The sequence below is a fragment of the Ambystoma mexicanum genome, chromosome 6q, assembly GCF_040938575.1.
Source record: "Ambystoma mexicanum isolate Mex_15411 chromosome 6q, UKY_AmexF1_1, whole genome shotgun sequence".
NCBI lineage: Eukaryota > Metazoa > Chordata > Amphibia > Caudata > Ambystomatidae > Ambystoma > Ambystoma mexicanum.
This window is the reverse complement of record NC_090937.1, coordinates 667,639,477-667,666,361: the sequence shown is the minus strand read 5'-3', so window position 1 is coordinate 667,666,361 and position 26,885 is coordinate 667,639,477. Positions and strand designations below refer to the sequence as shown.

The 26,885-nt window shown below is 41.4% G+C and overlaps 1 long non-coding RNA gene across 1 annotated transcript in view; it reads left to right on the top strand.

The window, feature by feature from the left end:
* The window catches only part of LOC138516208 (uncharacterized), a 36,773-nt gene extending 10,152 nt beyond the window's left edge, over positions 1-26,621 (top strand). The window contains exon 2 of the long non-coding RNA XR_011282247.1: positions 24,612-26,621. This is a non-coding gene — a long non-coding RNA (uncharacterized lncRNA). The remainder of the gene's footprint in view (positions 1-24,611) is intronic.
* The last annotated feature ends 264 nt before the right edge of the window (positions 26,622-26,885 follow it).

The window sequence follows — 26,885 nt, the reverse complement described above, 5'->3', positions numbered from 1 at the left end:
GCCCCAGTAGACCCGGATCTGCATTACCCCTATGCCCCCTTCAAGTAGCCCAATTAACTTACTGCCGTTACTACCCGTATATCCACCATAAGTGCCTTTTACCCCTTACACATTCTACACATGATTGCCAACCCGGCATGCACGTGTGACTAAGGACCCACCATTAGTTAGTTAGAAATGCAGTTCTTTGCTGCTTCGGCGATCGAGGGATCCCTCCACATCAGTATATTCACTGTACTATGCATTGCTTGTAAATAGGCTCACGATTGCCCACTTCAAGATGGAGGCCGGGGGCACACGCGTGCTTGCGCGAAGTCACCACGGCAACCGATAAACACAAGATGCTTACAGCCCCGCGCTTCTGTGTCGGACGGCTGACTGTCTCCAGACACAGCGAGGTGAGCGCTCGCCAGAGGAGTTTCCTCGAATCAAACTATCATTGTATAGGTGTCCGACATTTTTTGTATTGATACAGATGTACGTAGGATAGAAGACGTACGCTCCGCTTGCAAGCATTGATGGTTAATGCTGCAATGGGGAACCGTGTTACTGCACGCTAGTACCAATAGAATGTTACAGCGTGCTTGTAGTTAATCCAGCTGTGACCGCATGTTTGGGGTGCTTACCGTTTTCAGTTTGAAGCACCGTGATTTTCAAATTGGCTAAGTGACACTTTATGCCCCCTTACTTTCCTCACGGGTCAGTATGTCGAGAACTGCTCACTGCGCGGAGCCGAGTAAGGTGTGCCACTTGTACATGAGATTTTTTCGAGACTCGCTGAGAGGCCTTAGGGGCCTGATGTTATTTGACAATGAGGTTTCCCTGTTTTTAATTCACATCCCCCATCCTTACATTCCCATAGGGTACCGGGTATCCTCACGTCCAACACCCTTTACGGCTGGCCCCAGTAGTGCACTGAGGCCCTGAGAGTTTGACTCGATTACCTGACATCTACTATTGATGGACTACGAGGTTAGTGATCCCCTTAATACTATTAGTGTTCTCTTGTGGTAGTAAAATGGTAAACATTTAGTGATCATGTTCTTTGTTATTTTAATAGACCTGAAATGTGATATATTTGGAAGAATTGGAACAAATAGCAACTATAGCCCTGAAGATGGATTCTGTAGTAATCCGAAACGCGTTGGAAACTGTTTGAATTCAAGTGTGCTATTTGGAATAGTCCTAATGGACTTTGAGGTTTTACTTAAAAACAATTCTAGTGTGAATGTTGTAAACACTAGCCACTGTGAATTTCTTTGAGAAGACCTTTTATCCTGTTTTGAAAACTCGCAAGAAGCGATCGTCTTTGTTATTGTTTGAAGAAAAATTAGAAAGTGTGGTATACAGATGTTGTTAATTAGTAGCACTTGAACTCATTATTGTACTTCACTTGTTATACTCTTCTGCATCATTAAAAAATCTATCTGATGCATACGCATACCCTCATTTGAATTTTTATGTATGTTTGAGCATCGGCTCTCTTACCACTTTTCTTTAAAATTGCAAATTTACCATGTAAACACACGCCTGCTCTCTTCTCGAGAGCTATACAGATTAAGTGCTAGTACAAAATATTGGTTTCTTAAAACAGTTTTATAAAGTTTAAGGCTATACTCCCGTCTGCATTCCTTCCTAGGGACTGTAGGGTAGATAGTCCTGTGAGTGTTACCAGGGAGATTTTCCCATAGGAGTGCATATGGGGCTATCGTGTGGTGATACACGGTTCTGTTTCTTTAGCAAAGGAAAATTAACCACGTGTAAAATGGTGCTTTTTATTAAGGAAATGTCTGTTTCAAAGGAAATTGTTGAATTAAGGCCCTGTCCTTGCATAGAAATGTGGGGGAGGTTTGTTTTAAAACATATGTTGGATATTTAATTCCAACAGTTTTGCTTTCTGTTTCAGGAAAGAAGAAAATAAATAAATTAAAAGAAAATTGCTGAAGCCACAAAACAGGTTTATCCTGGCCTGGCTTCAAAGGATTTTGCTTAATGGGAACAGAGTCTGCCTCCCTTCAAGTGGAACAGCCCCTGGGGCATATGAATAGGCCAGGGTGGTGAATCTCACACCCTCGTCAGACTCTGTGGCAGTGCTTAAGCCTGGTACAATGGAATTCTGGGACACATAGCTGTGACCTTTTAGCAGCACCTCCCCTCAACCCAAACTGGGGAGCTTCAAAGGCAACTCCAGAGCAACATTGGGAAGTATGCCCTTATTTGGAAGACAATACTGGCCATTTGGGGCAAAAGACTGTTCTGAATTAATAAACTTTAAGACTTTTATTTCTGCAACCGGAAAACACAACAATACGACAGTTTAACAGTTTAAATGTAATTTTGGTGGGATTAAAACAAGACATTGTAGATTTCCCTAGCATATGGGGGATGTAAACGGCAGAAAAATGTAAATCATGGGAAAAGTATACTTGGTGCAACTTTGAAATTTAATGCAAACATGCTTTGTGATAATAGGTACACATCTAAAATTGTACAATTTTGGGTGAAGCGGTTCCCAATAGAAATGGCAAAAGATTATTAGAACAACAAACCAATATTGTATAAAGTGCCGTGCTGTTGTGCTGTGGACCCGGTTCGCTGTGAATTCTGTCTTTGAATTTGTGTGCTAACTGCACGTTGTGGCAAAAAAGCTGCTTTATTGAACTTCTTACGCTGAAGAGGAACGACTAGTGGCTACAAAAGCAGCAAAACGCCATCAGACATGGAGAACTACAAGTTGAAGTAATTACTACCTGCTACTACTAAGCTCTACGTGAGGAACTGGGAAGTCTCGGTTGTGAATAGAACGTGACGCAACTGATGGTTCTCATTTCTCTCTTCTTCTTCTGTTGCAGTAACGCTGTGCGCCCCGGGGCCCACCCTCTGCCTTTGCACAACCTACATCATCGCCGCGCGCATATGTGTGCCCGCATCCGGGAAGTGCACGGAAGTGCCGTGCTGTTGTGCTGTTAGGCTGGAGCTGGGGCCAGGGTACGGGCTGCCTATTGAACTCATTTATGATCATATAGATGAACTATTATGGACCAAGTAGGTGATTGTCTGATGGCTAATAGAGTCGATTCATTCTCCTAAGCACTTGTATGCATTCACCTGAAGTGAACTGAAGCAGCAAGGAGGCACTCTAGGTATAGGATTTTGGTTTTCCAGATTTGTTACTATGTTTTGTTAAACATCTCGAAAACTTGTATTTCAATCATGTTTATTAACTAAATCATTTTCAGGCCATAAGGTTCATAAGATACTTAGTGTGACTGTCCGGAAATAGTCTCAACTTAGAGTGGGGGCTATTAAAATATAATTCCCTGAGTTAATGGTACGTGTAATGAAGAGGGGAAAGCGCAAATTGTACACATATCAGAGGACGGTACCCCTAACTAGGCGAGAAGCAATGGCCGAGGCACGGTCATTTGATGACATTCTCTCAGCCCCTTTGATTTTTACTCCCACAAGGAGCACCATGAGGATGGCTATGGCCATGCCCTTGCCCCCTTCCCCTCCATCTTCAATGGACATTACCATGCAGAACCTGAATGATGGAGAGGGAATAGGGGATGAATCGATACTATTGATTGAATCTGGTGAAGGAGATAGGAATGTTGAGGGTGGGGGGGCAGCCAGAGGTGCAGCAGACAGTGGCTTTTGAGGACTCCTAATGTCAAACAGATTTAGACAATTCCCTTCTGGCATTGTCACAATATCCTTTGGGTAAAGAAGCTGACTGGGAGTTGTCTTCCCTCAACCTACACTCTCTGGAACTCTAAGGGAGTGGTCTCAAGATGATAACATTAATGCAAACATTTTAGAAGAACTTTCTTTGCATACGTTCCTCTTACGGAAGCTCATCAGTGTATCAGAATATAATAACTGTTTGAAGCCTAACTATGGGAGCCCCAAGAACCAATTAGTGGGGGATGCTGGTCCAAAGGCTGATATTCCTCCAGTATCTGCAGCCAATAAAACGGGTACAGTGAACCCTGAAAATCTATGCATAGCGGAGAAAGGCACAATCTCTTTAAGGGAACCTTTGGCATCCCCCAGAAACAACTGACTTTGACCAATAATCCTAAAAAAATAAAAAAGAAGCATGGCTGAAAAAAAGAAGGTTTACCCTTACACCTGGGATCTCCTTCCACATAGTCAACAGACCCACAAACTACACACTTCCTAAATGTCTTTTGGAATGGGGGTTTTCGATAGCCTTCCTCTGGTTTGTTAGGTGTGTGGGCTTCTTTTCGTGGGGGATTTTTAGAATGATCCTTATCATCCCTCTTATGCATCTTCCCATCCTCTTTCTTGTGAGGAGCCCCAGAATCCTTGTGAGTAGCCCTGTTGGGCACCCACAAGTCAGCAGCCACTGGCAGCTTCTAGGGTTCCAGTTCCTTAGAGTCAGCAAGGTGCTGTTTCAGCTTTTGGGAACAGGTATCAGAAATACTTTCCAGCATGAAGAGACACCTCATGCCTTCATAAGAGCTAACCTTGTAGCCCTTAATCCACTCATCTAAGTTTTTCAGGCTTTCAAAGTACCACATGGCCCAAAAGGTTCCATCCCTCTTCTTGTGGTCCCTAAACCTTTTAAGGTATTTGGAAGGGGTCTTTCCCAAATGTGGCTATGAGAGTTTTTACCAACTGGTAATCTTTTCTATCAATATCATTCAACTCCATCACAGCCCTTCTGGGGGAACACAGGGATTAAGCATGGAACACGCTTGCTTTCACACATACCTTGCACTATACATGTAAATTCAAATGTACTCAGCTAATCAAGAATATCAGTTTTTGCATCCTGCTAAATCACCAAATCTTTGAGGAGAGGAGGCTTCCTGCTACTGGAGTGGTCTGGTAGGGAGGGCTCTGAAACAGAAGTGGAACCAAGGGACATCTTTTTCATGTCTAGCTCCTACTGCATCTCTTTTTCTCCCCCGAGTCAGAGTTTCTTTATCATTTCTTTGTCTCTCAACTCAGACTGAATCTACGGTTTCCTGAATTCAAACTGTATTTTAATTTTTTCTATCTTCTCAACCAGCTCAGCTGACATTTTAGATACAGGTAGGGGTGAAGACAGAGGGTTGGACGGTGGATCATGAATCACATTAATATCCATATCGTCAGCTGCCTTACTTTCTGGAAGTTGAGGGCTGAGGGTTAAACTTTGACCATCATTCTTTTCCAGATCAATTCTGGGTGTAGGGGTTTCAGCCCTACTCACAGTTTGGTAATCAAATAAGCTATGGATTAACTCTTCTTTTTTCCTTTAGTACCAAAACATGCATCTATACACATTTCTTTCAGTGTTTCAACAGTAAGAGATATAAGTGCTTCTGCCTTATAGTTTTCCATTGCATGGTGAACATGGTTTGGTACTTTACAGTACAGTAGCCTTGAGGATGGATTATTTGAAATACACTACAACCAGGAGTCAATGTAATCCAACCTACACAAATCCTACCCGCTGTAACACCAGTGTTAGGGGAGTTTTCCCAAAGTCCCACTTGGAGGTAAGACTTTAGTAAGCTATCTCAGTGGGTTGTAGATCCCCAACTCTTAGTATCAGTCTGTACTATTCAGAGACCTTGGTAGAGTGGCAGAGCAGTCAAGCTTATCCTAAGAGTAAGATGTGAGCTGTAGGTAAGTACACTGCACATAGCTAGTAATGCACATCAAGGAACATGTACATATAGATTTATATTAAAATATAGATGTATTATATTTACACAAGAGTCACTGTTAAATACTTGGCACAATAAACCAACACACATAGATAGACTTTACAATACTTTCAAAGGGCCACTTGTTAGTTGCTGATTGCTTACAATTGTTTCAATTGACAGGTCTACCGTGCTATCAGTAATAACACGCATCCACAAAGGAATACAGTAATTGCATTTACTCAGCATACACATATAAGATAGTGATTCTGGGAAGGAAAACAGTTAGTTAGTGCTATCTTAATAGAGCTTCGGGTTCTAGAGGTAATTTCCCTGCACAGCAAGTATTTTAAAGTCCAAAACGCAATCCTAGCTAAAAGGCATGCTTGAATAGATGAATAGTTTTGAGTTGCGCTTTGCCTTAAATGATACAATATACTCTGTATTATGAATACAATTAGGGTTGTTTATTATAATACATTTTTAAAAAGTAAGCTTTTGAATCTTTCAAATTCTCTTTATGGTCGAATAGATGTCAAAAGAAAAATCAAGGTTCAGTTAGAATTCACTAATTGTTTTGGATTAAAGTGTCTAACCTCGACAAGTGATTCCCCGCTTTTTAATGTCGGCGGTTCTTCAGGAGGTATTATTGCAATTGTACATTAAATTTCAAATGATAAATTCCATTTGTTGCAGCTTGTATTGATTTCATGCATGCAATTTCAGGTAGTGAATTTGTTTCACCTTGAAAATCAAAAACAGAACCTATATAGGAAGCACAATTTGACCCCTTAAAACAAGAATTGGAGAGCATATTAGAGCTATTCAAAATCAAGACTCAAGATCACCCATAGCCATGCATTTCCAGAAAGCCCATAGCAAAGAACCATTCAGTGATCTAGGTTTTTTTGGCAGTGAACAAATACATCCCCCTCCTATAGGGGGCAATTTAGGACAACTCTTAAGAAAGCGAGAAGCAAAATGGATTTGCAACATGGATACTTGCCATTCAGACCTGAATTTCGATCAGGAGTTATTCCATTTTCTATGATTGTGGATAAATATTAATATAATTGTCCATATTCAGACCCCTTACCAGCTAAATGTAAAATTGCAAAATTGTTAATGACTTTTGATTGATGTCATCTACATGAATAAAGTTCTTTCATCTTTGATTTATGTTTTAGAAGTTCAACAAGCAAACTGTTCAACCCTAAAAGTTGGGCAATCGTGGCCATTAGGGTCAACATCTAGACAAAATCTCCTGGATCAGGAACAGAACCTATTTGCGGACTTTTTCACACAAATTGATTGAGCTTTCGTTTTTCAAATAATCCCCAGATCTAGCAACTATTATCTTATTTGAAGCAGGGAAATCCCGTTGGGACACTGTTTCCCAATCTAAGATGGCCGCTGCACGTGTACGCATGACATCATTGTGTTGCCGTACACGTTGACGACATTCCGATAAAGCAGCCATTTTTTTTAAAACCATGGCAATCGAAACGTGTGACGAACGCTGGGTGAGCATTTTCAAAAAATGTGTAATTATGGGCACAACGTGTTGATTCATAACAATGTATACCCTACCAAAATTCAAGCACAATAATAATCATACACAAACAATTGTGCTTTATTGTAGGAATACTATATACAACCCGCATTAAGATTACCAGCATCCCCATTTGAATCCAACAGCATGATACAAACACCAATAGGTAGCTAATAGTAAGTACAACTTTTAATTTGGAAACCAAATTTAATTGCACAAAAACATGACCCACACCTCGGTTCTGTTTTTGATTTTCAGGGTGAAACTCACACATATGGCAACAAAAGAATCCATTACCTGAAATTGCATGTATGAAATTAATACAAGCTGCAACGAATGGAATTTATCATTTGAAATTGAATGTACAATTGCAATTATACCTCCTGAAGAACCGCTCAAATTAAAAATCAGGGAAACACGTGTCGAGGTTAGACACTTTAATCCAAAACAATCAGTGAATTCTAACTGAACCTTGATTTTTCTTTTGACATCTACCCGACCATAAAGAGAATTTCAAAGATTCAAAAGGTTATTTTTGAAAAATGTATTATAATAAACAGGCTTAATTGTATTCATAACAAGGAGTATATTGTATCATTTAAGGCAAAGCGCAACTCAGGACTATTAATCTATTCAAGCATGTCATAGTGTAGGCCAGTCTCTGAGCAAAACCCGGGTTGCAGCTTACCTCTCAATAAAAACAATCAAAACTGGAGAGCGCCAGTACTGCTAAAGGCTGGTAATAAATACAACACTAGCTAAAATGCAGTTCGGAGAGGTTAAAGCCTTGAAAAGCAGCAGATGTCAAAAGTTCATGTGGATACTTTCTAGTCACTAGGAAAGAAGATGCAGGGAGGTTACCCATTGTTGGAGACGCTTTTAAAGGACTCGCTATAGGGACACAACCAGCGGCTTGAGTCGGAAGTAAGAGGGGGTGCCCTGGACACCTCTATGTGCACTCCAATGCTCTGGAGCAACTTTCTGGAATAAGGTAAGCAATACCTTTTTCTCCACAGTACATAAGGTTTGAAGAAAAGATTGTGACAGGATTCTCCTCGATGTTCTAGCACTGTCCCCGACCTCCGGATTCCTGTTTCTGATGAGAAAAGGGAGGACAATGGACAGGATCTCTCAGCAGCAGTCTTGAGGGAGGACCTTTGGCACAGCAATCATCAATCTCTGGTCACTCTGTGGTTTTGGAGCTTTTTCTGCAGCACCAACAAAGGACAATTCGCCCGGTCAACCTTTATTGGTTCGTGCAGTCCCACACTCTGCTTAGGGGGTCTGGATGAGTTTGATTGTGTCTCTGGAGTGTCCTTGTGGGCTCAGCAAAGACTTGGACAAATGTGGCCTTTCCGCAATAATACACTCGAAATGGGCAGCAGGTCTCCTGGTATTAGAGTTTCACAGCTCTGGAAACTCACAGGACCTCAGGAGGTGGCTCAAATCAAGGTTTGTCTTGGGAATGGTTGTTCTCACCAGTCAAAATGAAGGCGTCGTCCTCTTTGGAGTTCGTCTGTCGCGTGGAAAACAGGATCAGGATAGCAGTGGTCGCTTTATTGTAATGCAAAGAGTCTGCAGTCATCTCTGGCCATCCTCTTCATTGGTTACTTCAGCTTCCAATGGTCGACTTGGCTTTCACTCTAGGAGCCTGGCCTTTTATCCAGTTGCAGCACTCACTCCTTAGCAATCTTCCACAATGCTAGGTAAAATTTCACTTACTTCTGTTTTCCCTCTATATTTGTGGACCCCCCCCCAACTTTTTTTATTTTGTTTCAGCCTCTTGACCTGACTTTCCTACAGTGAAGCACAGCCTTCAGCTGCGCTCCACTGGGCTTTCGCTCATTGTTTGGGGGAAATTGACTTGTCCTTCTGACAGTCAGTACTGGGAAACATTGTTTTCCGTAGTCTTTTGACTTTTTTGCCACTTTTGGCAACTGTATTTCAGTGCACAAAGTACATCCCTTAAGGATTTTTTTGGATAGCTGGACAATGTGCCTAGGAGTAGACTGGTGGCAGCAGAAGCTTTCCGTGTATTGTTATTATATTTTACAGAGCCATACTGCGCTTACCTACCGCGTTTGGCTCATGATTGTGGCTAGTGTCCGTCATGGCCATGGCATGAGGTCTTTTGTGTTCTCCTTTGGCCATTTAGTCATTTGGCCTTCCCCTTGCTCTTTGTGACCCAGGGAGTCCTTATTTGGGCATGCACTCACCCGCGAAAGCTGGCGCTTTTCGCTGGCTAATGTATGTCATGTGTGTGGGTACCCAGGAAGTGGGCTAGACTGTCTGGTCCCAATCCACACCGCTGGTGCCAGGATGGCTGGTGTGCATGAGAGCTTCAGTGGTCCCTGATTGGACCACTGCTAGCATGAATGAGTGGGGCAGATCTCCTCATTGGCCAGCTGGGGTGCAAGCACTCACTGGACTTTCTGATATGAGAACAGGCTCTGAATGCAGACCCGCAGATCACCCTAAGGTCCGAATCGACCTCTACACAGAGCCAAGTATCCTGAGAAGCGAAGCAGATCCAGGGACTGTCCGGAACCAGAGAAGGTTTGGCACCCTGAGCCTGCTGTTGTCCCGGTAGAGCACTGCTTTGCACTCAATCTTGGAAGACCTGCAAAGGTGCTTCAACCCTTTTAAGTGGTGGGACCAACCACTTGCAATGTCTCCTTGGTGCCCTGCAAATGAGTCTTCTCAGAAGTGTCCCTGGGCCCTCCAGTGGACTGACCAGCTTGTCCATTGGCACCCGTGCTGGAGCATTGCTACATCGAGTTTTGGATTGAGCTTTAGGATAATGCTAGATCGCACTTCAAGGCTCCTTCTTGCCAAATCCCATTGTCCCTACACTTCTTAAGTTAGGGATATCCATTTCTGGAGTTGGCTTTTGTGATAAATTTTGTGTGGTTTCCCTTCTTACAGGTTTTGGCAGGAATCTGCACTTTACTGCATTGACCAAAACGCGACTGCACATATTTTTTACCTAGTGTGTGTTTAAGTAATAGTTTTACCTTGTTCTTCATTATTCACCTGTGTTTGTTCTGGGCCTAATAAATTGCATATTTCTGATATACTACTGTCTAAGAGTAATGATTGTGTCCTACTGTCTGTGCTCATCCAAGACCTTAGATCACCCCCACTACTCTTGAGACAGCCTTGACTGTTCTCCAAGCTACCTTGAATTGTCATGGCTAACTTCACAAAAGTGTTCCCTTTTTCACTAAACTAGAGCGGCCTCCTGAACATCTGTTCACCAGCACAGAGTTCAGAAATCCATTCGAACACTCAGCAGTTTACAGAAAGGGATGTGTGGCTGTCCAATCAGGACAGCTAGACCCCCAGTGGGAGCTGGTCCCATTCAGGCACTTTGGCAGACAAACGACAGGCGGGAGGAAAACTCCTCCCCACTTCCTACCAGCCCAGAAACTCTGGAGCCTAGGCGGGGACACCCAAGGCATCCCGCCAAAGGCAAAATGCACACACAGGCCACCCCCCTGCCAGAATGGTATAAGAAGGGCTTACAAAGGACAACCACGCTAGTAATGGTGAAAAAAAGGGAGACCCCAAGTTTAGTACTTGGGTGCCCCTATTGTGCACTACCAAGGCTATGGATATAGCCTGGGTTACAAATATTACACAATAGTTGGTAGAATACGTCCACTGCCACCAGCCATAACTAGAAAATTGTCTATGTGACTAAAAAGTCACAGGATCAGAGAGAAGGGGGATACTAGGTATCCCTTTGGAACGCCACATAACGTTTCAGGAGAGATACTAAGTATCTCTCTATCGTTAAGAACTGTAGTTACTCTAGGATAAAGGAAAGAATCTCAAAGGAGGACCCCGAGGGTCACCAGCAGCACTGCGGTAAGGAGCTGTGTGTTGCAATAGTAAAATACAGATGCCTTTAAGAGTTATGGGGGACAATAGACTCCATAAGACAGGTAAAGTACAAAGAATAGAGTTCAAAAGGACAGAGCCCATAAGAATGAATGATTGTAAAAGGCTCCATTCATTCAGGATTTCAGAAAACGGTCCAGAAGTCCAGGAAAAAGTGATGTGGGTCTCACTAAGAGAGGCGATGAAGCATACAAATGATAAATCTCCCTTACACAGGGGGAATGAATGCAGAAAGGATCCCAGAGCAGAACAGAGTGCCCAGACCTAGAGGGACTTGAGAGCCATATCCTTGGACAGGTTACCAAAGAGTAAGTACATTATCTGGTACCATCTGATGTTCGCTGCCTGTTTTCCTGAATTCGAGAGGTACAGAAGCTCTGTGAGAATATATGCTCTGCAAAATGGTACTTATTTTTTATGAAATTTAAATAAATCCCATATACCTTTTTTATTTAAAGGTATGTTTGGGGCACACTGATGACACATTTAAATCACTGGAAATCAGAATGTAGTCCCAGGTTTATGTGTTTTGGGGAACTGGAATAAATAAAATAGAAGCCATTGGTGCAAACCTGGCAGATGATCTATTCTACACTCTGTGGCATTGAATACAAATGGGTCTAACAGATTGAAAGTAAGAACCTCAAAGAACTGGCACAGTGAGAATATCAAAGTCAATAAAGTAATGGAATCCTATTTCCCTGAAAAACAGTCAAATTGCGATTGTTGCTAAGGGGGACTGGGTCATTAAGAATCAACAGTGAGTATTGTTTACTGTCCCCGCATATTCTGGACTATATTTCAAGAATCCCATTAATTGATTAATTTGTCCAACATTTTGTGAATATTAAGAATCACCAATGAGTTAGCGGCTAGGACATATAGCTTAGTTGGATAACCTATTCTAGAGTTTTTATGATTTTGACAGTTTGATTTTGATTTTGAAGTCTTGTTGGTGTCAACTTAGAATGGGTGATATTTTTGCATAGTCTATTGGAAATGTTATGGTGAAAAGTTGCAATAATAGATATTTCACGCATGACTCTTTGATATAACAGCTTCATTGTACCGTGCCACAAGTGTACTTCCATGTAATTTCAGTGGGAAGTTACCTGGCTCAATTCTTTTTTTTTATATATAGATAAAACAGACAATCGTATTTGCAAACCAGTTTGATTTTTGTTCCAAAGAGTGGGATGTGATTGTTGTGCATGAGACTGTTGGAGCAATATTTCAAATGGCTGTTACACAATCTAGAAATAATCCAAATTGTGCAGGTCTTGTTTGGGGTGAGGTGAAGAATCATGCTGAATCAGTTGCCGCCCAATTAAATTAAATGTATATTTGATAGATTGGGGGCTTGTTTGGGATCCAGTCATTAGCATGTGCCTGTACTACCTATATTCTTTAATAGTACGTTGTATAAACGATGAGATCACAGGTTTATGTGAGGGTCGTTTGATTGTGGGGAATAGCACAGATTGGTGTTGCAATCTCACCAAAGAGTCAAGGGGTTTTCAATATAAATATAAAATAAATAGGTTTATACTGACGGTTCACTAGCTGTGTAATTGTTTTGGACTGTTTTGAAGAATCTAGAAAAATGTTGGAAAGAATACTGTGCTTTGTTTGCTGAATTAAATGTTGTTTGATATAGAAATGACCCAAGCCTGTTTGCTCTTCAAATTATAATAAGGGAGGGAATGGGCAGCCAAAGACTTGGAGGCCTGGAAGTTAGAATTGACTGGCAGAATAGCAACACAAAAAATAAGGAGACCCTTAAACTGAAACACATATCTGGTGATTTGTTCTTTCACCTTCAATTGGTGGATGGTAGGGTTACAGATAGGGATGCTGAAATACAGTGGTGTCAGTAAGCTGCCCAGAAGGCTTCCTTCTGAGGAGTTAATGAGCATCCAAAGACTATATGATCACATGGTGCAGGATATTCAGAAGTTGCAAGAGGCACTGGAGTCACACAAGACCTCTGTTCAACAGCAACAAGTTATCCTGCATGAAATGCAACAGTAAGGTCCACGTTGAATAAAAATAACACAGTGATGTCCAAAATGTGGCTATCAAAGACACATATGACCAATGACTACAGGCGAAAAATATATTACAGGGAAAATGTAATGATCGATCTGCATACAGTAATGGCCTGTTATATAATAAAGTGATATTAAAATGAACAAATTAAAGAGTTAAAAGGTGCAAATGTCAAATTATTTTTCAAACAAGTGAGGTTGATTCCCAAACAGATTTTAATCAGTCAAATCATGAATTATGTGTTATAAGAACCTAACTTATGAAAGAGATGCTCTATCTCTGGAGAAATAATAGTTGCATGAACAAATAAAGCGGGCACGCTCACACGAGGACCTGAATGAGGCCTCTGCACTTGCTTTGGTCAAAATAAAAGAGGACATTCTGATCCTAAAAATGAGTTAAACAAGCAGAGACTGACCAACAAAAGGGGCCCTAGCCAAAGACACTTTGAACTGGCAAGCTAGGAATAAAGACCCCAAACATACTGAAGGACTACCAGCAAAAAATAAGTTCCTTCAAAGTTGAGTGAAAAACCAGAATGAGCTATTGACTTCTAACAGCAAAGCGCTGGTAGCTTGCCAGTATGTGTGATTTAAGAGACCAACGTACCCACTGTAAATGGCAGATGATTGCTGAAATGGACAGCAATGAGAAATTGAACCAAAAATGGACTGATAAAAGACTGACCTCACTAACCTAGAGTCATAATGCCACACACAAAGGAGACGTGGCTAGGAGAAATGACTTGCCTATGCCTGAGAGTTCCTTTAATCACCCCGATATTCCCCATCCATGTAGATGCATTAGTAATCCTGGTGCCTCCAAATAACTAAAAACTGCAAGGTATATAACTCCCCCTTCCTGTGCTTTCTCTGACCAGAAAGGGATTTATTCCCTATCAAAAGGGGAGGGACTTGTCACCTACCAGTGAAAGAGGAGGGGCGTGGCCCACTGAACATACCAGAAGTGGACAGGAGCAGAAAATAAAATGTCCATGAATCATATGAGAGAAGTGACGAGTATCAGGAAGAGTTGAGGGAACTGGAACTGAAGATGCTTATTCAACAGAAAAAACATCTGGCTGACCTTGCTGACCTGGAAAGGCAAGAGAAAGAGCCAAGGATGTATATTCTTAAAGGCCCTTTTTACCATGGAGACAGGAAGTAACCTTACAGACTACCCTGCAGTTGAGATAATACATATTACACCAGCCCCCCAAAAGTAATACTGGGAAAATTACCCAGCTGTGTCCCTTGAAAAGGGAAAGAGAGAGGAACCTTTGATGTGTTTGTCTAGCAGGCATTCTCAACATCATCACAGGGAGGCAGAAGTTTCTAGTATTGGCTCTGACTCTGAGGTAGGTTGGACCCAAGTACAAAAAACGAAAGAAAGGCCAATCACCAAAACCTGTGAAACACCCGAATGAAAAAATGAAGGCAATCAAAAACGACTCCGTAATACAGGCACGGCTGTCCACCAGGGTCGTAATGAGGCCCAATGTCTTACCATCACACCTTTGTGCCACTATCATACAGCTTCAAAACATCTTCTTTCCTGGTCCGCTCGCCTGCTAGGACTAACTACTACAGATCCCTTTCCTGGTTCACTCACCTGTCAGGATGAAAAACTCCTACAACTACAATTGATTTGGCAATATTTGTTCTAAGATAATCTACACCCGTATCCTATGTGAGGATGGATGAACAATGGCTGCCTCTCGTTATAGTCTCTTGACTCATGTTATTGTGGTTTACATGTTTCCCCATGTTAAGTTGTTATCCCATAAAATTGTACCCTTGTTGCCTCTGTACTGCTTCTTTGTAGCCTCTTATCTGTTTGCAATAAGGGTTACAGGTTTCCCCCAGTGTGTGTCCCATGAAAGTGAACTGCGCCCCTGTCATCTCTTTACTACTTCTTTGCAGACTCTTGACTGTTGGCAATGCAGGTTTCAGGTTACTCCCAGTTGGTGACCCATAAAAGGGGAATTGTGACTTTGTGGCCTCTTTTTATTTGTTTGGTATTTAAAGTTATTGTTTGCAGTCAAAAGTCCTGCATGGTGTGCCCCAGCAAGGAGTGCCCCATGGAAGTCACCTATAACTTCGGGCCAACTCACTGGTCTTCTTTAGTGTTACTGCTTCAATGTCTGCTGCTGCGGTGGACCTCTTGCTCTCTCCATTACCACCTCCTGTGTAACTTCAGTGGTCTGTACTGCTTTTCTCTGGTGCTCTGTCAGCTCTGTTGGTCCTCTGCATCCTCTCACACACTGAAGAGCCACACATCGGGTTCGGAGCACATCTCACTCTCGACTGGGCTTCTAGTCCTGACGCCACTTCCTGCTGCGCATACTCTGCAATGTCGCTCACCTTCACTTCTCACGTCGGCATCAGCTAGTGGTCCTCCTTCGGCTTCTGTTGCAATCTCAGCACATATTACCCAAAAAGAATGAATAAGAAATGCAGAATGTGAGTTTTGTGCACATTCGGGATGGTCAGAAACTTTGAATCCATAAATGCCAAAAAAGGGAAGCAGGGGCTGTGGGGGTGTCCCATCTTTCCGATAGTTTGGCATTATGGGTACGAAGGTTGCAGGGGTGTCCCCTGCTAACACTACATCAGAAAGCGGAGGACAATTGTCATTTCAGTGCCTTCAGCATTTTAGAAATACAAATCATTCAGCTTTGCAGTATTGAGCCACGTTATTGTCGGCTTTGAATTTATAATATAGAACCACCTCAGCAATGAGGACTGCCTCTGCCTCAGCTACTCCGTCTGCGTATCTCTCCATCTGTAACTCATTCCTGAGTTTAAAAGTCCCACTCAGGTGTCCATTAACATTGGGTTTGGACCTTTACCTGAGACAGAATCAATACAATCAGAGAATGTTATATTTAAATTCTGATCTCCCAAGGTACAAACCTTATGCTGTTTAGATGACTTTTCATAGCATGTTCTTTGGGTAGTTTCATGGGAGAGACGAGTGCAGTGACAGCATGCCATTAGGTATTTGGAAATTATGGGACTCTCATCTTTAGAAGAAGAAGATGAATACTGCATCCCTCTTGAAGGAGCCACCACTTCCCTTTGATAGTCATCTCTTTCCATGTGGTTCTCCCTCACAACACTTCTCCAAGGGTAAGGATCAGATACAGGCTGCCTTCCCCTGGCCACATGGGAGGAGATCCAAGGTTGGGGTTTACTGATGACTCTGCAGCATTCATTACAAGACACACTCCACCACCACATGGGGAAACCGAAATCAAGGAGCAGGTTTCAAAGGAGATTTAAATCAAAATTCCCCATGGGAAAGGAATCCAACACCTCTTCCAAGTGCTAGTTACAGAGGCAATTTTCATCCAAATCCAACTTATCAAAGTAACGTTCCCCCAAATCCAAATTCCCAGAACAATTTTCTTTCTTCGCCTTCTAGGTTCCAGAAAATAGGTCCCACTACCAGGATGAGTGGAGACGCAGAAATCAATCCTACAACTCCAAATTTTCAACCATGCAACAGTTTATTTGCTAGAAGGAACAGCTACCCCTCTAGAGAGCAGCAACGGTATGATCAAAGATATCCATGTAGCCCAGATGGCGAGAAAAAGATTTCCCTTTTGGAGCATCATATAAAACAATTGACTGAGAATATTGGACAGATGTGAAGGACTCAACAGGGTTCCATGTGTTAATATCCCCGCAAAAATATTGCCATTCAAAAATATCGCCATATTTCTGCAGCGATATTAAGACATGGAACCTGCGGCGGACACCCCTGAAACCCCATCATTTTTTGAATAGAGCAGGGGACACCCCCTTAACCCCTGGTCCCAATAACCCCATAAATTATCCTCACTAATAATATGGCCTATCGCCTTATCCAACGACCATAGATATGGCGATATTATTGGCGGGGATAATATTACCTGATACCCTCAACAGGCCACTCCCATTTCCAGTATTCCACAAAATAATCCCTTGGGTGAAGCAGCCCCATCAGCCTGACCATAACAGGAGGAACCTGAACATAATTACAATATCCAGCGTTAAGAGAAAAAAGGGGTTATAGGGGAAAATATATGGCAAGCCCTAGGGGAAGATTATTTTATTACCTATGAAAATACTCCTGACAGAAAGCAAGACTATTCCTCATCTCTTGAAGTAAAACAAAATACAATTGGGAGGGAGGAGAGTGCAGTGCAGACAGCTAGTGGTTCTGTCTTTCAGAGGTGGGTTGACACCTTTAAAGAAAAATGCATAAAAATCAAAGAAACAGTTTCTGACAATATTAAAATTCAACAAGATGCCCCTAGACAAAAGGTCCAATTTGAACATACTAAAACCCTATTTAGTGAAAGCCCAGAAAAAATACATGTATCTTCCCTTGTAAAAGCTTTTATGTCTTGCTCTCTGAATGCAGGGAGAAACAAGAGTCAGACAAGAAGGGTGACACACCTATTCCATATTTGATTTCTGAGTGTGTTTTTATTTTTTTTATTCCAACACATTCCTGAGATAATCCACATGAAATTGATCTCGGGGAAGAACATGCCTGTATGGTGGCAAACTAAGGTCAAGTCCATGAAATCCATGACATAAAGAAAATATATTTTGAGTTATCCAGTAGTTCACACTTTCTATTTAAGCTAGAGGTTGGGGAGAAAAGAGTTCATGCCCATTGAAAAAATACTTTCAATGGAATAAGAGAATTGGAGAACCAGGTTGGAGATTTGTCATGGCTCCGGAAGGCACCCCATGTTTTCTGGGGAACAATATTCTGAAGGTCTGTCACCTCTAATTGATTGATGTTTTCACCTACATATTATGGTGTGTTGGCCTGTGGAAACTTTAAAGTAGTTACTGGGCGTGGCAGTGTATTACGTACAGCCATTCTGTGCACTTAAAAAGGGAATTAATTCTCTGTGAAGTGATATTGTAGTATTCTGCACAGCATCACCATGTCACAAATTGGGGCTGACTTTTCAGAGCTGGCGAAATACCTTGAGGCAAAACTCTTTGCCCACGGGGTGTGGTCATCAGAACATGCAGTTTTATGGAGGGACCAAATATGTGAAGAAGTGCAGAAGGAGTCATTGCAGGACATTTTTGAAGAAGGGAGTGTTGTGCATGTCTGCCTGCTGAGACTTTTTAGAGCTTCAGACAAGAATGGGGAAAAGAATAGCATAATATAATTGTGCGCCAAGCTATGGTTTCTCCTAAAGCGGTCTTTAAAAATGCTGGGGAATGATTCTGAAGTAATTAATAAATGACAGGCCAGTTTGGATGATGCAGTTGAGCAAATAAAGTGTTTAAAAATTGTAATTAGAGCAATCTAACATAGAGATGCAGTCTAAATGTAGTGATATGGATAATCAGTTGAATCAGAAGAAAAAGCAATTTGAGGAGTGGACAAGAATTGATACACTTAAAAGGGGTCATGGAAGCAATAAGACAAGGATGAAACCATTTTGGAAATGCAAACGCTTCAGAAGAATAATAATGGAGAAAGATAAGGAATTTCATGATCTAGAAAAAGAAATGGTTACAATATTAGAGGAGAATGACAAGAAGCACATGGGGTTTGACCAGTGCCAAATGCAAATAAGTGAACTGCAGGCCATGATTAATAAAATTAGTGATGAGAACTCTAACCTTTGTCAGGAGGCAGAACGACTTCATAATCAGTGCAAAGATTTGGAACAGCAAATATTTAGATTTAAATCCCAGGAAAAGTGACGGGGCACTACATTTAATGGATCTGAGATTAGCCCCAGCTCTGCCTGAGCGAACACTGTACCGATAGCTATACCTGTGGCTAGGCCTAATTATAGCCCATTGGGGGGTTTAATTCACCCGCCGGTGGTTACCATCAGTTCTGCCCACCAGAGAAAAGAAATGGGCAGCAGAATAATGCACCCCAGTATGTGCCAAGTAGCCCTATCAAAATAATGAAATCAATCAAAACTTTGATTAAACCATTCAAAAAGGGAGGTGATTGTTGCATGGAATACCATTTAGAGACAGTACAGAATATATTTAAAGTCCTTCAGATACCTATGGGACAGTATATACAGTACTTTCACCTAACGCTTGACTCTGCAGCTGCTAGTGTCATTCGGGATCTCAATGAGCACGAAAACCTGTCATGGCCAGACTTTGAGAAAGAGGTTAGACATCATTTCTTACCATACCATTCGATGCAAGAGGCTAAAAAAGCAGCATATACAAATATAGCAAAGCCAGATATGTCACCTCGACAGTTCCTCCAAGAATTAAAAAGAGCATTTTCCTGTTCTGATGTGTCTTAACCCTAAGTCTGTAGAATATCAAACTGCATACTTTTCTGGTCTCCAAAAAGATATTATATCGCAGTTAATTTGTGAATTTGACAGAGAAAAATCATTAGAATGGATAGTAGAACAAGGGACCAAACTGTATGAGGTAATCTATTGTCAGAGAGAGGGGGGTCTAGGAATAGAGAAACAAAATTGAAATCTAAAGAATCTAAATCAACAATAATGGAGATAAAATCTGCAAAAATGCCACCCAAACCAAGGCAAGGAACAACATGACACCTAATCAGAGGGGCACGCCACCACATAGGGCGCCACCTCAAACTCCTATGTTCCAATCAGTTGATCTGAGCAATAGAGAGACTTACATTAGTCCTAGATACATGGGTGATACTCATAGAGTAGGATTCCGACCCGATATGTCAGGCATGAATAACAATCAAAATCAAAGGAACAATGGCCCATTCCAGACACTGAGGGCACAAAGCAGGTTTGATCCTAATACATTGGTATATGGCCACCAAGAAAGACCACGGTACGTGGATAGATTAATTGAAAATGGAAATCAATATAGGGGACAGTTCCCACCAAATGAAAGACAAAAGGGCTAGAATGTGAATATACACCACTGGTAGAGATTGGGGATGGACCCATTAGAATTCTGGTGGACAATAAAGGATGCCAGGACATTCATTTAAAGGAGAACTCAGCATTAGGAATGGCAATACAAAGATCTCCTTACACTGCAGATTTCAGTAATGCAGTGATTGGGAATATTCCTGAAAGATATGTGAATGTGCAGGGTGAGTTTCAGGAATCATTGGCTTCTCAACCTAAAGGAACGTTTAAAATTCAGTCTGTGTATCCTTATGAATCAAGTGAGACAGTGGGCCTTATTACGGGCATGGCGGTAGCCGTGCCTGTATGGCAGGCACGGCTACCGCCATGCTCGCTACCGGCACTGCCTCCCGCGATTGGGCAATAACTAGCCCATTACGAGATGAGTGGGCAGGTAATTGCCCATTCGTGGGAGGTGGTAATGCCGGACTGCCGGTCCCTATTCTGCCCCATGCGGCAGAATGGAGGTGGGGAGCATGGTTGCACCGGCACCATTGATAACAGTGCCAGTGCAATCACGAGTTCTGCTCACGGGTGTCCACAGCCCACCAGATAAGACCTGGCAGGCTGTCAGGAGTCCACAAGCAGAACCCGTAATGTGGCGGCCCGGTATGAACAGTGCTGGTGCCTTACCGCCACCATTCACACCGTGGCTGCCACTGTTATAATAAGGCCCAGTGTGCTGTCACTGAGATGATTGCATCCTATTTAATGTAAACAAAGATAAAACAGAAACACAGCATATTGAGATGAAAGTCAATATTCCAAAATATTAAAATGTGTCAACTATCTATAGAGATACAGCCACACAGTTAGAGGAGAGTACAGAGGTTCCTCTGTTAGAGGACTTCTCCGAATTTTCAAAAATGGTAGAAGAGCAGGATCAGGCTGCAAACGCATGCACAAATGAAGAAGAAAAGGATCAGTTGAGGAAAATATTTATGGAAATTAAAGACGTTTTTGCCAAAGATGTGTATGATTGTGGCCTAACAGATTTGCATGTTGCCACATTACCAGAGGGACTTGTTAGGGAAGCAGTATTTGTGTGACAATGTCGCTTTCCCCAGGCATGTGGGGAATCATTAGCTGAGATAATTAAGAATTTAGAATCCAGAGGGATCATTCACAGCAAATCAAATACTCCCATTTTGGGGTGTTAAAACCTAATGGCCAATGGCGTTTGTGTGCAGACCTACGAGAGTTAAACAAGAGAGTACCTGTTTCCAGGTGGCTGCTTCCATTTATTGATCAAGGTCTTGCACAGTTCCATGGGTCAAAAGTGTTTACCAGATTAGATCTTACAGCTGGTTACTGGTGTGTGCCACTGGCTGAATATATCCAAAATATGTTTGCATTTTCTTTTGACAAATCCCAAAATGCATGGTCCCGGACATCTTTTGGATATGTCAATAGTGGGAGTGAATTCTGAATATTTTTGAGGAAGGCGCACCCAGATGCAGTGGAAAGTGGAACAATAGTTTATGTAGATGATAGTCTAACTAAAATGAGAATCTGAAGAATCATTTCAATGAGATTAGACATGTACTTGGCCAGTTGCAGAAGGCTGGAGCCATGGTATCTTTACAGAAAGAGCAATAGTGTAAAAAGAAAGTGAACTTCTTAGGTCATGAGGTGACTGACAATGGGTTAAATCCACAAAGGAAGAAGGTGGAGGCAATACATAAATTGAAAGATCCTACTAATTTGACATGATTAAAAAGTTAGTTAGGGATGACAGGTTATAACAGGAAATGTATTGAGAATGATGCAGATATTACACAACCTTTAACAAGTTTATTAAAGCAGGGTGTGCCCTGGAAGTGGGAAAAAGAGCAATGTGAAGCGGTGGCCAGGCTAAAAGAATGTCTCATGAAAGAGCCATGTCTGGCATATCTCATAAAGAACCAGTACTTCTTTGTAGCGATAGGTTTCACTGATCAGTGTATGTCAGCAGTACTATATCAAAAGCATGATGTGAATAACCAAACTATTGCATATGCTAGAAAGGCCTCATCAGAGGTTGAAACTAAATTCAGTGAATGTGAAAAAGCGCTTTTAACAACTGTCTGGACGTTGCAACATTTCTGTCCAATCATTCAAGGGGAAAGAGTAATTATTGAAACAAAACACCAACACCTGCAATTTCTGCAAAGTAAGAAAATAAGATCAGGGAATTTTGGCGCAATCCAGAATTACTTCCTGGACATTAGTGTTACAGGGATTTCCTGTTGAGGTAAAATATGGACAAAATAAAAAGAACCCAGTTGTCCAAGGGTTAGCGGATTTGCATGATTGTGCGGCCGAATGTGCACCCGATGAAGCAGAGATAGAATCAAGTTTGGATGATTTTGAATACACAAGGCATTCAATGAGCAGTATGTAGGGATTTACCAACTGTATATGTAGATGGTTGTGCATAACATGTAGAAAATAACACAGGAAAAGAGCTTGTAGCAGGAATAGGAAATATCTGGTTTAAATGTGACAACATTCCAAGAGTAAGCCTGAGGATTGGGTTGAGAAGTAGTCAGGTAGCAGAGTTGGCCACTATTTACAAAGCAGTTGCTACTGTAGTTGAAAACAGGCTAAAAGAGATTGTTGTAGTGACTGATTCTGATTATGCATGAAATCGTTTTGTAGAATATTTACCTGGCTGGAAGGTAAAAGGCATGCTCACCTATAACAAAAAACCCCTTAAACATAGCAAGATGATTCAAGACATAGACAAACTTGTTTCAGAAATGATTTGGTAATATATTGGAGAAAAATTAGAGGCCATTTAAAGACACCAGGTGAGGACAAGGAGGGGAATGACAAGGCAGATCAGTTAGCCAAAATTGGAGCTGTAATAGGAGAGTTGTTTCCTATTGAACACCTACTTGGTGAAATACAGATAGATGCAATAGCACGCTCCAAATCTCCAAAAGTAGTTGAACAGCCTGTAGTGCAATGGAGTGTTGATACCCCAGATAAGGACCTGATCAAAGCGCAAAGGGAAGATTCAATTTTAGGCATATTCTATGATCACCTGTCAGATGAAGAACAAAATCCCCTAACTGAAGAAGATTGTAAAGGGAAAGAGGAAGAGGGTGTGGTTAAAAAAAAAGAGATTTAGATTACAAGATGGATTGATAATTAGGGAATCCGTGACAGGTCAAATCCAATGGGTGGTGCCCTTGTCATTTCGGGGACTGACGTTACATCATGCACATGATGCGATAACTGCAGGACACATAGGTTGCCAGAAATCTTTGGACATTTTAAAAGATTATGCCTATTGGCCACACATGTCCCAAGATGTTAAACTATATACCACAGGGTGTCTAGTATGTCCATAATTTCAACTCGCTTCATCTTCGCATACAGCACCATTAATGAAAAGAGGTTTGACACTTCCATGGTCTGATTTGCAAATCGACTATGTCGGGCCTATAAAAAGATCAGCCAGAGGAACCAAATATTTGTTAACGGTAGTTTGTTTTAATGTCCAAATGGGTGCAGTGCATTCAAGCACTGGATTGCAGTGCCCAAACGGCAGCCACATTGCTGGTGAATCATATTTTTTCAAGATTTGGGTTACCACAAAGGATAGAGTCAGAACGAGGAAGTCATTTCACTAGTGCATTAATGGCCAAAATTTGACAGATATTGGATGTGAAAAGGAAATTATACATTTCATACCGGGCTTCTTCTTCAGGTGGGGTGTAAAGGAACAACAGGTCAATTGTTGATACATGAAAGACATTTGTGGCTGAAGCAGGTTCTAGCTGGGACCTTCAACTGCCTTTAGTATTGATGGCCATTAGATTGACTCCCCCTAAATCAACAAATCTCAGCCCTCATAAAATACTGACAGGAAGAAAAATGGTGTTGCCACAGCATTTACTTTACAAGACCCATGAGCAGACACTTGTATATGCCTCCACAATTCACGAATATGTGAAAGAGTTGAGGAAGCACTTACAACATGCATTTGCATTTGTGCAGCCGAATCTGGAGAAGGCTGCTGCAGAAACATATTACGACAGGAAAACATCTGTAAAGGAGTATGAGGTAGGAGATCAGGTTTATAAGTTCAATTTTGGAAAGAGCAAACATAAAAACTCGAACTTTCTTGCAGCATGGCAAGGACCATTCAAAATAATAGACAAGATCTTGCCCGCAGTGTACAGGATAGCTAAAAAGGAGGGTGAGGTGACTGTGGAACAGTTTGTCCATGTAAATCAAATAAAACCATTCCATCTGAAACATGAGGTGAAGAGGCTTGAACAAGTTGAAACTGGTAAAAAATAAAGTGCAGGAGGGAAGGTTGTCCTTGCCAGGGAGTTAAGGTACACAGTCATACATGGGAAGTATTAATGGGATTCTGGTATGCAGATGTAATGTGGGGAGGTGTGTTTTTGTGAAATTCTTTTGGTTACATGATATGATATGTATGTTTTCATTAGTATAATGATGCATTTATTTTTAGGTGTTCCAGTGAAAGAGGAATAAAAAATGTACTGTGCTGGGTACTTAATTTGTCTTTTTCTTTTTACTCTAGATAACTAATTGATTGCCTCGTCATCTCTGGGTTCTTGGAGCACTGGACCACTGGAGGATGCCATGGGATCGGATACCCTGGGAAAGCCCCGGACCGAAAAAGGGGGGGTGAAGATAAGGAGCCTGAGATGCCATGCAGATGACACCTTAGGGGAAGGTCCCATAGAGTGCCGGACTAGAGGAATTCTACCAATGACAGTTTTATGTGCCTTGGTAGTGCAAAGGATAATGGACCACATATACCTGTGGCATAGTACCACAAGCTCTCTTGCTATAGGACACACACAGTTTTTTAATATATATATTATTTTATTTTCATTTTTTCTTTTGTATTTAGGTAAATGCCAGAGATGTGTTGTATGTTGTCTGGAAGTTTTGATGGTGTAATTGTGCCTGAAACACTTAAAAAAAGACTTTATATAATTGGATCATCAGTAAAAGAGAAATAATGAAAACAAATATATATTCAAAGATGGTGATCGGATAATAATAAAAAAGATAAAGATCTATTTAAAAAAAGTGGTCTTAAAAAAATGATGAAAATATATCATTAAAAAAATAATAATTTGAAGATCAGACCACTGATAAATGATGATGCGATCTGATTAAAAATAACATTACCTAAAAAATATACGCTGTTTATTGATGTATTGAAATATCACTATTGTATCTATGATTGGGAATGTTGATTGTTTGCATGAAGCTGGGGGATATATATAATTTATGATGCCTGGATTTTAATGTGTATAGTATTTATTTTCAAATCTGGCATTTCAGTTGGGAGCACATACCTTTTAAAGGGTTTGTTTTTCTCTTGTAGTGATGACCCGGGGGATCTCAGCAGTAGAAAAAAAGAGGGAATATCTAGGGGCACTGAGGGCAATGACACACAGAGGAAGCAATAGATAGTGGTAGGGGGCTTATGTAGAAAATGCAAGCATCAGGAATGGCTGGTGCACATTGTAAATGAAATGCACACATTCTGACACTGGCACATATTTCAAAATGGTCTACTTCAGGGTAAACAGATCAACTATCTGGTTAGCACTATGTACATAATGCTAATATGAACAAATCAATTAACAACCCCTTCCCACAACTGGTAACCTGTCATTAACAAATCAGTGCAAAATGGATTCAGATGAGATTAACTGAATGTGGGTGCTTTTCTGCAATAGAGTTAAAATGTGCAAACATTGTTCTGGCTATGCAGTTTTTCTCAACATGGCACAAATTGGGAAAAAGGAATATGCTTTGCTGAGAGGCACAATTGTAAGCCAGGAAGCCAAAAGGTAGGTAATGTATCATTTTGTGATCCAACCACATGGGTTTCAGTGGTATGATTGTCAAAGGGGAAGGATTCTGTTGAGTGACAGGTTTAACCTTTAAAAGCAAGAGAGGGGGGGTGTAGAGGGACTGGCAGAGCAGAGCTTCAGAAACTTCCTGGGAGATAGCAGGAGACGGGCGATGGACCGGGGAAGCAGTTATCCTGGCATATGACATGATATTTCATTTATATCGCACTCATTCAGAAGTGTTTCCGAAGTCGTTTCATTCCTGCGAGATGCCGGAGAGCGGGTAGGTCGCACCACCTCTTTTGGCTGCCAAACCCACAGAGAGAGGTGTTCCAGAGATAGCAGAGAAAGGATCACGCCAGAGTTTAAGGTGAACATACCAGTCAATAAGAGAGGGCATGCCTGAATGGATGCGGTTTCATAGTTAGCCTGGGGAAACTCATTTCATTTGTAATGTTTCAATGTCAAAAGTGCATGCAGCTATAAAATTACACATTTTTTATATGAAGCGTAACTTCTGCGAAGTCCTGTAATTCAAGGTCGGGTTGGGCTGACTACAGTCCATTCTATTATTGAGTTGTGCCTTTTGAAATAGTGTTTTTTTTCTTTGTTTTCTTCTTCTCCACATTCGCACTGACAAATGTGTTCCATGTATGATTTTTGCAGTATCTAATTGGTAAATTATCTATCATGATAAAAACACATTACAAAAATCACTTTGTGTTCTGATATTTCACGGCATTTGGGTCATTGTATTTAATCTGCTCATACAGCCAAGTGCCTAATGGTAAATGCTTTAATGAGAATGATCTATTGTGGGCTTTGTAGTTAGAAAGTGTGCGAGTGTGCAGTATGTTGTTTTGCATGTTTACAGCTGAACAGATCTGCCATCAAGACATTAGCCCAGCATCGTAGATAAGTTGCTGGGAAAAAGCAGTGACACTATCAAAATACAAGTGTAATAAGTCCAGTAACTTTTA